Consider the following 12,333-nt stretch of genomic DNA (forward strand, 5'->3'; position numbering starts at 1 on the left):
AGATTCCGGTTGGACATGACATCGCCACACAGGCGTGTCATGAACTTCCAGTCTGCCCTGTGTGTCTGCACCAGGGCCAGTATCGTGTGCTCACTGAATGTCCCCATGACCAGATTGTCCAGGTGTTCCACATTTAGCAGTCTTACCTCCTGGACAAGACTGTAAGTTCCCAAGGTTAGAGACTAGACCTCCTATCGGGTGTCCACAATACTCAGCATACTACTTAACATGCAAATGCAGCCAGTAAGTGATGGTAAATGAAGAAAATAAGAGTGTAAGAAAATTTCCAGTGCAGAGGACTTTCCTATTCTGAAGGGAGGACTCAGAATGTCATGACAGGAAATCGTGAAGAGTTTAGTAATGCCTCCCTAAACAAAGAGGTTTCTACCAGGGTTTTCTCAGAATTAAATACAAATTCAGATGGCATTTTATTCTTTTGAAGTTTATTTACTTAGAGAGAGAGAGAGAGAGAGTTGGAGGGAGAGAGAGAGACAGAGAATCCCAAGCAGGCTCCGCACTATCAGCACAGAGCCTGATGTGGGGCTTGAACCCAGAAACTGTGAGATCATGACCTGCGCCAAAATCAAGAGCCACCCAGGTGCCCCGAGATGGCATTTTAAAAATTTTTTTTTTTTTTCAACGTTTATTTATTTTGGGGACAGAGAGAGACAGAGCATGAACGGGGGAGGGGCAGAGAGAGAGGGAGACACAGAATCGGAAACAGGCTCCAGGCTCCGAGCCATCAGCCCAGAGCCCGACGCGGGGCTCGAACTCACGGACCGCGAGATCGTGACCTGGCTGAAGTCGGACGCTTAACCGACTGCGCCACCCAGGCGCCCCGAGATGGCATTTTAAAACCAGAGTCAGGGGGTGCCTGGGTGGGTCATCCGTTGAGTGTCCAACTTCGGCTCAGGTCATCTCACAGCCCCGCATGGGGCTCTGGGCTATCACTGCAGAACCTGCTTCAGATCCTCTGTCCCTCTCTCTCACTTTACTTCCCCTGCTCATGCACGCGTACACACGTGCACTCTCTCTGTCTCAAAAATAAACATTTAATAAGAGTCATAACGGTTCACAGCTGATTCTGATCAGTGAGTTTTTGCCTGAGTTTTGTTGCTAGTCATCTGCCGCCGCTCTGGTTAGGAGCTGAGTTTCCATCTAGGTGGTGGGCATCTGGGAAGGTGGGGCAGCGTGGTCCAGCGGCCACTGCTCCAGGGCTCTGGGATGGGGTGAGCCCTTGCACCTGACAGGCTTGCTGGGAGCACCCGAGGTGAGGCACGTGAAGATGCCTGCAAACCCTGAACTTCCGGACCAAAGCAGTGGGCCGTTCTTATTGTTCCTTGTCTAGGGGAAGAGAAGGCTATTTGGAGAGTTCAGCTCAGTTCAAATGGGAGCCCACCAGCTCCCAGCTGCCTCAGCTGTTCTCAGGAATTTTGTGGCAGCCCGTCCCTCGCTTCTCAGCTGGCCTGGCCTGGTGATTCAGAAAGCGTCACTCTCCACTCACCCTGACAGCTCATCTCCTGGTTCTGTTCTATCCCTACCAAAGTGTATCTGTGACTAACTGCCAAGTATAGGCTATATGGCTCATTCACTTAATCGGGAGAGATCAAGCCATCTGATGCTGTGTCCCCGGTGCTCCAGGCAGGGAGCACCATGCTTTATTCAATGCATTTCATGTAAAGATTGTCGTTCCCCAGGCAGGTATTATTCACTCTCTTACAGATGAGGAATCCAAGTCTGAGAGAGGCCAAGTAACTTGTCCTGGCCTCGGGCTTCTTCTTAGACTCTATCTGTTGCTTTTTCTTGTCTTCTTTTAAGTTCTACTGTATTGTAGGGAGAACACTTCATGTGAGATCTACCCTCTTCGCAAAGCATACACTGTATCATTTATTGACTGTAGATACAAGGTTGTACAGCAGATGTCTGGAACTGACTCATCTTGCTCAACTGACACTTTATGCCTGCTGATTAGTGACTCCCCATCGCCTAGATTCTAGCTTTTAAAAAGAATGTTTTATTTTATTTTTGAGAGGGAGAGAGAGGGACGGAGAGGCAGAAAGAGGGAGACACAGAATCCGAAGCAGGCTCCAGGCTCTGAGCTGTCAGCACAGAGCCCGATGCAGGGCTCGAACTCATGAACTCATGAACTCATGAACTGTGAGATCATGGCCTGAGACACCTGGGTGCCCCCAGATCCTATTCTTAAAGAAGAAATGGGGCCCGGAATCAGTGGCTGTATTTACACTGGCATAATGCAACAGAACTGTTTCAGCTGCAGTAGAATTGATTGGAAACTGATGAAATAGGAAGGATTATTTTGTCCAGTGCTTATTCCAGGGATAGCGGGGGGTCACGAGGCTTTCCTTGTGGGGTGAGATTTTCTCTCTGGCCCTGTCCTTCCTGTGCATCCTCGCTGGACCAGAGCCTGCACTGACCTACCACATGGATGCACTGAGCAGCCGGCCTCTGCTCCGAAGTCCTGATGGAGGCCATGCCTTGTCCCCTGTCTCCTCTGGCTTCCACTCAACAGAGCAGCTGGAGAAGTGGCACCTCAAGGGCTCCCCGACTATTTTTATGTGGCCATCTGCCTTCTAGGCCAGGCCTGGCAGGCAGCAACAGGCCTGAGGAATGCCACAGCAGGTGGGTGACGCCCAGACAGCTGAGGATGCCCAGCCCTGCCCCTGACTGTTGTTGTAGGGACGCTGGAGCTGTGGTGCGAGGATACCAAGAGAAAAAGAATGCCTTTTTCATGTCACAGCCTGGGGTGATGTGGGTGCCCTTGGTTCCTTTTCTGTTTCTAGAACAAGCTAAGGCCAGCTCCACCCTGCCATTGCCAGGGTCCAGGCGGCAGGGCTGGGCAGACAGCACAGTGTGACGCACAGGTGATTTGGCTACTGGCTGGCCTCGGGGCCATCAGAAGAGAGGGCATAGCAAGAACGCTCCTCGGAGGGAAAGCCTTGGGCTTCAGTTGCACTAAGACCCCAGGGTGTCCCTGTGGCCCACCCCGACTGAAAGCTAAGCCTGGGACAGGTGGGGCTTCTCTCCAGAAATGTGGAGGGGCAGGGCCGTGGTCAGATCTGTGGTTAGAGGAAGGGCTTGCCTCACTTATAGCACCCTAGGACAGAGGCAGCATTGAAAATCAATAAAAAACCCCTTTCCATTACAGAAAATTTGAAACATATACAAATTAGACCTAGGATAACGAACCTAGCTTCGTGTGGAAGTATTTCTCTCTTTTTTTTTTAAATTTTTTTTTAAACATTTATTTTTGAGACAGAGAGAGACAGAGCATGAGCAGGGGAGAGTCAGAGAGAGAGGGAGACACAGAATCCGAAATAGGCTCCAGGTTCTGAGCTGTCAGCCCAGAGCCCGAAGCGGGGCTCGAACTCACGGACCGTGAGATCATGATCTGAGCCGAAGTTGGGCGCCCAACCGACTGAGCCACCAGTATTTCTCTTTTTTGTAAGTTTATTTATTTATTTTTTGATAGAGAGCACACACACGTGAGTGGGGGAGGGACAGAGAGAGGGAAAGAGAGAATCCCAAGCAGGCTTCGCGCTGTCAGCATGGAGCCTGATATGGGGCTGAAACCCACAAACCGTGAGATCATGACCGGAGCCAAGATCAGGAGCTGGATGCTCAACTTGCTCAACTGACCGAGCCACCCAGAGGCCCCAATATGGAAGTATTTCTTAAACAAACAGGTGACAATACACCTCTTCCTGATTTAAAAGAAAAGACAAGAAAAGAAAAGAAAGAAAAGGGTGTGTTTTGTCAGATTTATAGTAAAGGCTTAATTGGCCTTTTTCAGGGATAAGTGGGAAAATAAATGGGTCAGATATTTTGAAGATAGTGTATTGAATTTCCGGTATGTCTTTCTTTCTCCTCAATGTAAAGGATGTTGCCTTCCCAAGCACCTATGGTGCCTGCCACCTGCCATGCCCCATGCCAGGCATCCACTGGCTCCTGGGATCCAGGAAGAAGTGGATCAAGGTGCCTGGAGCCCTGAACTGGCACTGGTGGGACTGTGAGAAAGGCCCCTAAATTCTAGATTCTAGGCTTCCTCATCTGCAGGGTAATCATGATGATGAGGGGCTGAATCATATTACGAAAACCAAATACGACTATCTTCAAACTAGGGAAATATTTCATAATGATAAAAACATTAAAAAATTTAAAGAAGTTATTTGAAACATGCCTGAACCAACAGGGGCAGAAACCTTCATGTGGGCCCTTCAAACCACCCTCCTTCTAGAAGAAGGGGTTGGAAAATGGAACTGAATTTTTGCCCTCCCTGTCTCTGGCTGCAAATGGCCAATGGCCATGAGATGCCGGGGGGCCCAGTTTGGAAGTGGAACTCTCCGTCTCGCTCTTCCCGCCACCCCACAGGACCCCAGAAGACCCACCTTGGACCCAGTGGGCATGTTGAGGTGCAATGGCAGCAAAGCCCAGGCAGCCCTGACTCGAGCCATCCCGATGACATGAGCGTCTAATTCCCCGTGGGAGACCCTTTTGTGCTGGGGCTGTCTAGAATGACTGCTTTTCCTGCTTTGAGCCCCGCCTGACATGACTACTCAGAACAAAAGGGGGGACATGATCACGGCGCAGCCACAGGAGCAGAGAGGGCCGTGACCCAGCTGCTGCCCTGCGCTCTTCCTCTTGTTTCCATTTGGTTTGGTCTCTCGGATGTTTTAGGTGGCAGGGACCACAGATGCTTCTTGGACTGACCTGGGCCATGTGACACACGGACAGTTTTACCTTTGGCCGCTCCATGAAAACACTGTAGAGTTGGGTACTAGCTGTTCCTCAAAGAAAGGCGTGTTTGTCTCACCTGAAGAACAGGAAGAATGCTCCCGCCACCGAAAGGCAGGGTCCAGACAACAGGACAAGCGCTGGACTCTGGCATATGGGGGTTGCATTTACTGCTGCTGAAGCCCCAAAACACAGTGGCTTGAGCCACAGGCATTTCCTTTTCTTTTCTTGCTCCTGTGGCTGCCCCTGGCTGGGCAGCTGTGCTCGGGGCTGTAGGTCATCTGCAGGTGGCTCCAGGCTGTAGGGCAGGGTCAGTCCTGCCAAAGGGGCAGTGGCTACTTGATCATGTTCTCATCTTGACGACTGGGAGAGGGGTCGGGGCCAGGCCAGCATGCCAAGTCTGCCATCCTGGGGCTCCCGTGCCCAGCAAGACCGTATGCACCAGGACAGAGGAAAAGAACCATCTCCCCAGGAGCTCATGGGAGCAGTCTTCTCTGAGAGCAGCAGGGAGGAAATTGTTTCTCAGGTCTGATCAATTGAGTTAATCCGAGTGTTTGTTTTTATAATTATTTTTCTCACTTGCGACCTGCCTTAGATATTTTTGTTCTTATTTTTGTCATTTTTCCCAACAACCAGGGACTACGTCGATTCCTGCCATTATTTAATAAAACTTTACTGTTTGGGTTATATTTTTGCCCCGTTTTAGCATTTATTATCTTATTCAATTCTTATAACTGTGCTCTGGGGAAGGCAAAATGCATTATACCCATTTTACAGATGACGAAGTAAATTGTAGCACTATCAACTGCCCCAAAGTCACCACAGCTAGCAAAATAGTAGAATTGGAACTAGCACCTATATATTGTATGAGTCTTGAGGAAAACATCTATGTCTGGCAAACACAGGACAATATTAAAAAATTCCAAGAGCTAGTACAGTAATACTTTAACCAATCCATCAAAATACAAAATGGTTTCTTTTTATTCATAGCTAAACAAAACTATATATTATAACACTGCCAATCATGTGATATAATTTGTAGTATAATTTGTCAAATATTTTTGGTAATTTCCAATCACTTTAAAAAAATTTTTTTAACATTTATTTATTTATTTATATTTATTTTTTTAAATATGAAATTTATTGTCAAATTGGTTTCCATACAGCACCCAGTGCTCAGGTTTATTTATATTTGAGAGAGACAGAGACAGAGTGTGGGCAGGGGAGGGGTAGGGAGAGAGGGAGACACAGAATCTGAAGCAAGCTCCAGGCTCCAAGCTGTCAACACAGAGCCCAATGTGGGGCTCGAACTCACGAACCGTGAGATCACGACCTGAGCTGAAGTCGGACACTTAACTGACTGAGCCACCAGGCGCCCCAACTCCCATGTATCTTGAAGCACTTCCCAGATATCATTTACTTCGTCTGTAAATATTACAGTTTGTAGCTCTAAAAGGTAGTGAGTTTTTTTGGGAATGTAACCATTGTCACACCTAAAAATTAATTTTTAAATATGTTTGTTACTTTAACCATACAAGACAGATGACCCTTATAACTTTGAGGTCTATTTTTAAGTTATTTATTTATTAATTTAGAGCAGGGGAGGGGCAGAGAGAGAGGGAGAGAGAATCCCAAGCAGGCTCCATGCTGTCAGCACAGAGCCCTATATGGGGCTTGAAATCACAAACCATGAGATCATGACCTGAGCCAAGATCCAGAGTTGGAGGCTCAGGGGCACCTGGGTGGCTCAGACAGTTTAAGTGTCTGACTTTGGCTCAGGTCATGATCTCACGGTTCCAGCCCCACAGAAGCATCGGCTTCTGCACTGGCAGCTTAAAAAAGAAGAGTTGGAGGCTTAATTGACAGAGTCACTCAGGCACCTCTGTTGTCTTTTTCTTTTTTAAAGTCATTTATTTATTTTGAGAGAGAGAGAATCCCAAGCAGGCTCCATGCCGCCAGCACAGAGCCTGATGGTGGAGGGAGGTGGGGGGAGGGGGCTGAGATCATGATCTGAGCCAAAATCAAGAGTCCAATGCTCAACCAGCTGAGCCACCAGGCGTCCCTTGGGCACTTTCTATGTGAAGATGCTGTTTTAGGTGCTGGTAGACGGTGGGACAGTATTGTAGGAAGGCAAGCTTTGCAGTGATCTGAGCAACACAAAGTCCGCATACAGCAGGTCAGAGGTCCATTCCAAGATGCAGTTTAACTTCATCTACATTAAATTAATGCTGTTGAGTTTAATTTAGTGTTTTCCCCCAGTTTCGTTTATGTTTGTTATGTAAGTTTGAAAAAAATATTTGTACAGAAGCAGTCAGAATAGAGGGTTCCTATCTGATTTTGTGTTTGTTCATATTTAAATAAGGTTATAACGGAAAGAATAGACCTTTGGGCTTTCCCTCCCCTCCTACCTCCCACATGAACTCTTCAGCAGTTTCAAGTCTCTCCACTAACAACACAGGGGCACAGACGCACACGGCAGGCACACACATACGTGTTAACAGCATGCGCACATGTACACAGTATGCACATGCCCACACAGCACTCGTGAGCACACACACGCACAAACATGCACACAGCATGCATTCACACCTGCATAAGCACACACGTTCCAAAGACTGCGCTGAGGTTTCCAGGGTCCCAGGACGCGGGGGGGGGGGGGGGGGGGGGCGGGGAGCCTGGCAGGGGATCTTCTCGCTGTCCCAGAGGTTTAGAAGTCGCCCGGGGAGGGATTCCAGAGAGATACTTCCTGCACTGAGACACCTCCCCCTCCCCCCTCCGCCCCTAGAAGCTCCTCCGGCTGCTGGCAGACGCCCTCTCCCCTGCATGCCCTCTCCTCACCCTCGCTGCTCTGCTCTGGCACTTGCCCCAGACCCCTCTGGAGCAGTGCACTCTGAGCCGGGACCCCCAAGTCACCAACCCCATCTGCCTTCGTCCTGTGCCTTTCGAAAGCTTGTACTGTTACCAGCTGGCCCCAGCCACCCTGGCAGAGAAGTCCGAGTTGATGGAAGGAGCCTGGGCCACCAGGAGCGCTCCCTTCCGGCTGGGGGGTCCGTGCTGGGGGGCCGGAGAGCCGGCCCAGGCCGCGGGTGCAGGCTGGGTCCACGGAGATCAAAGACACCGCCTGGGGAAGCAGGGAAGATTTATTCTTTATAACTCCAGAGGGCAGAAGTAGAACCTGTGGGCGGAAGTTTTAGGGGCCCAGATATTTGGCTAAAAATGAAAACAAAAAACTAACAAAACCCTCCACAACTAGAATAAGCTGCCTTTGTGAGGGATGTGAGCCCTCAGAGTGTTCATACCAAGGGTGAGGACAGAGCACGAGCATCCTGGGTGCGGTGGGAGGGTCTCTGCACACACGCATGACATCGTGTCATCTGTGACTCATGTTGAGGCCACTGCTTGGCCCTCAGGAGCTGTCCTCCTGAGCCAAGTGCTCTCATCTGGGCACGATTCATCCCTTGGGGAGAGAGGCAATCTCTTCTAAAGCGAAGTGCCATTTGGAGTGGTAAATCACCCTTAGGTGACTTAGGTACAGGAACAAGTGGAAGCAACATCCCTTTAGGTTTCATGTTGTTTGAAGACTAACTCTGTATCAGTGAGGCTGCTGTTGGCAGGCTTGAATGCCATCCCACGTCAGTTGTCCCCTCGTTGATTTCCTGTGGCTCATGTCCAGGTAGACAAGGAGAGTGTGGGGCACAGCATTTGTGACCAAGGTAGTGATTTCAAGGATAGTTTTTCTGCGTGTACAACCACCCCCCCTCCAACCTCCCCCGGGAGGGAGTGCCCAGTCCGTAGTCTGGTCTTTGCTCTAAGGAAGTACTAGAAGAAGAGGCTGGGTTCACTTAGAAAAGATGGGAGTGCTTTTAGGAAGGGTCAGATCCTGGATCCTGGATCCTAGATCCTGGAGTCAGAAGACCTGGGGAGCTGAGACGTGCATGGACCTGTACTCCCCCTCCTGGTGGAGCCGGGAAGCCAGCACACCTTGCAGCTGTCCTTGCCTGGCACAGACCAGGAGCCTCAACACCACAGTTGTATGGGTGGGGGGGCCTCACGTCTGGCCGGGCCAGGGAGGACCTGTTTCTGAGCAGGAGGGGCCGGGAGATTCAGTATGACCTTCACAGGCTGAGCTCCAAAGACTGCAGCCAGTGGGCACCTTGTGGGGAGGCCTGGGTGGGACACAACCCAGTATGGTGCCTTGACATATTACCCCCGAGAGCATCTGGCGCTCCTTGGGCGTGAGGTTGGGGGGGGGGGACCACTCAGTGGAACAGAGGCTTGATGTAAGAAGCGGTGAATTGACAATCAGATATAAAAATCCACACTTCTGGAGCACCTGGGTGGCTCAGTCAGTTAAGCGTCCGACTTTTGATTTTGGCTCAGGTCATGATGTCATGGTTCATGGGTTCGAGTCCCGAGTCAGGCTCTGTGCTAACAGTGGGGAGCCTGCTTGGAATCTCTCCCTGTCTCTCTCTCGGGCCCTCCCTCTCTCTCTCAAAAATAAATAAATATTAAAAAAATAAAAAATAAATAAAAATCCACATGCATTTGAATGGTGTGTATGGTTTATCTCCCCAGTTTGCCACCCCACAAAGTTGAGGGGAGAAAGGTCCCCTCTTTGTCCACTCATCTGTGGCCTGGGATTTAAACCTGCTCAAAGGGTTTGGGGCCCGTTGTGCTGCTGGGTGGCTATCAGTGGCACATTTCGACCTTGACCCCTCTCTGAGATCGGGGAAGGAGCCCCCTTGGAGCTGTGCTTTTCTCGGGGAGGACCCCCAGGACAAGCCAGGTGTTTGCAATTGTTCATGTGAGGGTGGTTCCAGCTCCCTCGTAGGTACTGAGATAGTTGTAACAGGGAACTGGAGTCCTCACAGAGGAAGGAGAGGGATGTTCCCTCCAGTTTTCTTCACATACTATTTATTTATCACAGAGTAGTTGGGAGCCTGAAACAGGAGACTCTGCTGAGAACAGCACCCCTCAGACTTGGGGGCAGGTCACTGTCTGTGGGCCACGAGCACTCCAGGCGTGGCTTCCTGGAGAAAGGCCACATTCTCCTAGGTCTGGGCTCTGAAGGAGAGCAACCCCGTGTCTCCAGGTGGGCAAGGCATAGGGCCAGGCTGTGGCTCTCTCTGTGAGGGGGGCAGCTCTGGAGAGTAGTCGTGCACACCTTTGCTGTGTAGGAAGAAATGCATATAGTTGTCATGCTGTGTGAGGAGGAAGAGAACTTTCCTTGGAGGAAGTGGATTCCGGTTTTAAGATCCTTGTCTGACAAAGCCTATAGCAGGGGTCGCTGACTTGGGATCCAGGGGCCAGCAGGCGACAGACACCTTCTCCAGGGCTGGGCAGAAGAGTAGAAACATGGTGAATCAGAAAGTTCCAGGCTGATGAGAGGCGCTCTGTTAACATTTTTTTTTAAATTATTTTTTTAGGTTTATTTATTTATTTGAGAGAGAGAGAGAGAACACAAGTGATGAACAATCAGGGGCGGGGGGGGGGGAGAAAGAGAATCCCAAGCAGACTCCACACCACCAGCACAGAGCCTGATGCGGGGCCCGAACCCACGAACTGTGAGATCAGGACCTGAGTCAAAGCCGGACCCCCAACTGACTGAACCACCCAGGCGCCCCTGTTAACATTTTTTTAAACCTGTGCCAAGAAAGACCTGTCTGGGAGTATGGACTTCCTGGCCCACCTCATTTAAAAATTTTTAAAACATTTTTTGTATTTTTTTAATGTTTATTTATTTTTGAAGGAGAGAGACAGACCATGAGCAGGGAAGGGGGAGAGAGAGAGGGAGACACAGAATCCAAAGCAGGCTCCAGGCTCTGAGCTGTCAGCACAGAGCCCGATGCGAGGCTCAAACTCACGAGCTGTGAGATCATGACCTGAGCCGAAGTCGGACACTCGACTGATGGAGCCACCCAAGTGCCCCTGGCCCACCTCGTTTTAATCCTAATTTTACAAAGAGTCTTATGACAGGGAAGTCTGTTCACAGCAGGATGATTCTAACTGGGGTCCATCTCTGGCAGTGAGGTAATGGCTTTGGGAATATTTCATGCTAATGCTCTCAGTCCATGCCAAGCCTGTCCTCTGTCCCCTGCTCATCTGGTTACCCAGTGGAGATGCCAGGATGTGTGGGGACGTGGAGCTGTGTGTGACTGAGACGGGGGGCACACGAATACACATTGGGGTACACACAGACATGGGAGGTTATGAACTCTGAGCTCATAGGGATGATTTCCTGTTTTCTGAACTGTGCTTCTAGAAGTCAGTAAATTGAGTGTACATGGAAAGACCCTGAGCCCTTGAAAGGGACACAGGCCACTGGAGCAGATTCAGCTCTTGACTTAGCTTTTGGTGACATCCCAAACCCAGCAGCAGTGTCTCTGACCAGCAGCACAGCCATTCCTGCTGACCATGGGGACCACACCTTTCTCCCAGCTAGCGGACGAAATGTGGGCTGTGCAAACACTAAGATTAGAACAAGAAAGTGTCAGTTTGGAGTGCGTGTTGCTTAATTCAAACCAGAGACCAGAGGGAGCTGCACCTGTTGGGACCCTGCCCAGACAGGAAGCAGGTTTTTATTCTGCTGGTTCTCTCCCATCAAAAGCCTGACGAAGGGCCCCAGAAGCCTTTGATGTTTGCAAAATCAGCTTTTGCCTCTCTTCACAGGCCTTGTGCATTGGAGCCTAGAGGCCCTGGGAGCCTTCCCCGAGAGCCCATCCCGGGCCATCCCCGGAAAGCACCACACAGGTTAAGAGGAAGAGAACACCCAAACCCTAAGTAGTCCTTCTGAGTGAATCCTCCTTTTGATGGTGGGATGGCACTTCCTCGTCGTCCTTTTGCTTAATTCCCCTCCCTGCAAAACAGGCCAGGGTTTCCTGTGGAGCCGGTGAGGACAAGGGCACGCCGCCCCGAGTGAGGGCGCCAGCTGAGTCAACAGGGTCAGACACTTCAGTGAAAATTCCTTTTTTGGAAGCCAGGCGGTGGCTTTCCAGGACTGCAGAATCCTTGGGAAGTGACGCAAGCCCTCAGTCAGGGAGAGGCCCCGCGCTCCGCTCCTCCTCGCTCCTCCTCGGAAGGTGCTGGAAAGACTGGGCTGGATGAGCCAGCGAGATGTGAGCAGTTTGTGGGGCCCTCTACTTCCTCCTGGAGCATCTGCACAGCCCCAGCCCCAACCCGCGGAGGGCAGGGCTTTCGGCAGAGACCTCCTTATATAGGAAACGCTCTACTGAGGAGGCTTCTAGGGACTGCACAGGCACTGCCTCTCAGCCTTCTCTGTGGAACTCTCTCTACAGCAGCAGCGTCCTATTCTAGAAGGCGACAGAAACGGCAGGGGGAAGGCGGGCTAAAATGGCTATGCTAGAGGCAGAGGCTGTGTTTTGAGGAATGCTGTGTGGCTCTTTTACTCTTGCCTCATGAGGCCAGGGAAAGCCTCTCTCAGCAGGCAGCTTGGACCGGTGAGCGCCCAGGACGGAGCAAAGCTGACCTCTGGGACTTCAGCTGACCTCTGGGACTGCAGCAGGGGCTGTGGCTTGCCTGTGAAGGGAGGGAAGGCCGAGCCCCCCCCCCCCGCCCCCCCCC

The sequence above is a fragment of the Prionailurus viverrinus genome, chromosome D3 (genome assembly GCF_022837055.1).
Source record: "Prionailurus viverrinus isolate Anna chromosome D3, UM_Priviv_1.0, whole genome shotgun sequence".
Classification (NCBI taxonomy): Eukaryota; Metazoa; Chordata; class Mammalia; order Carnivora; family Felidae; genus Prionailurus; species Prionailurus viverrinus.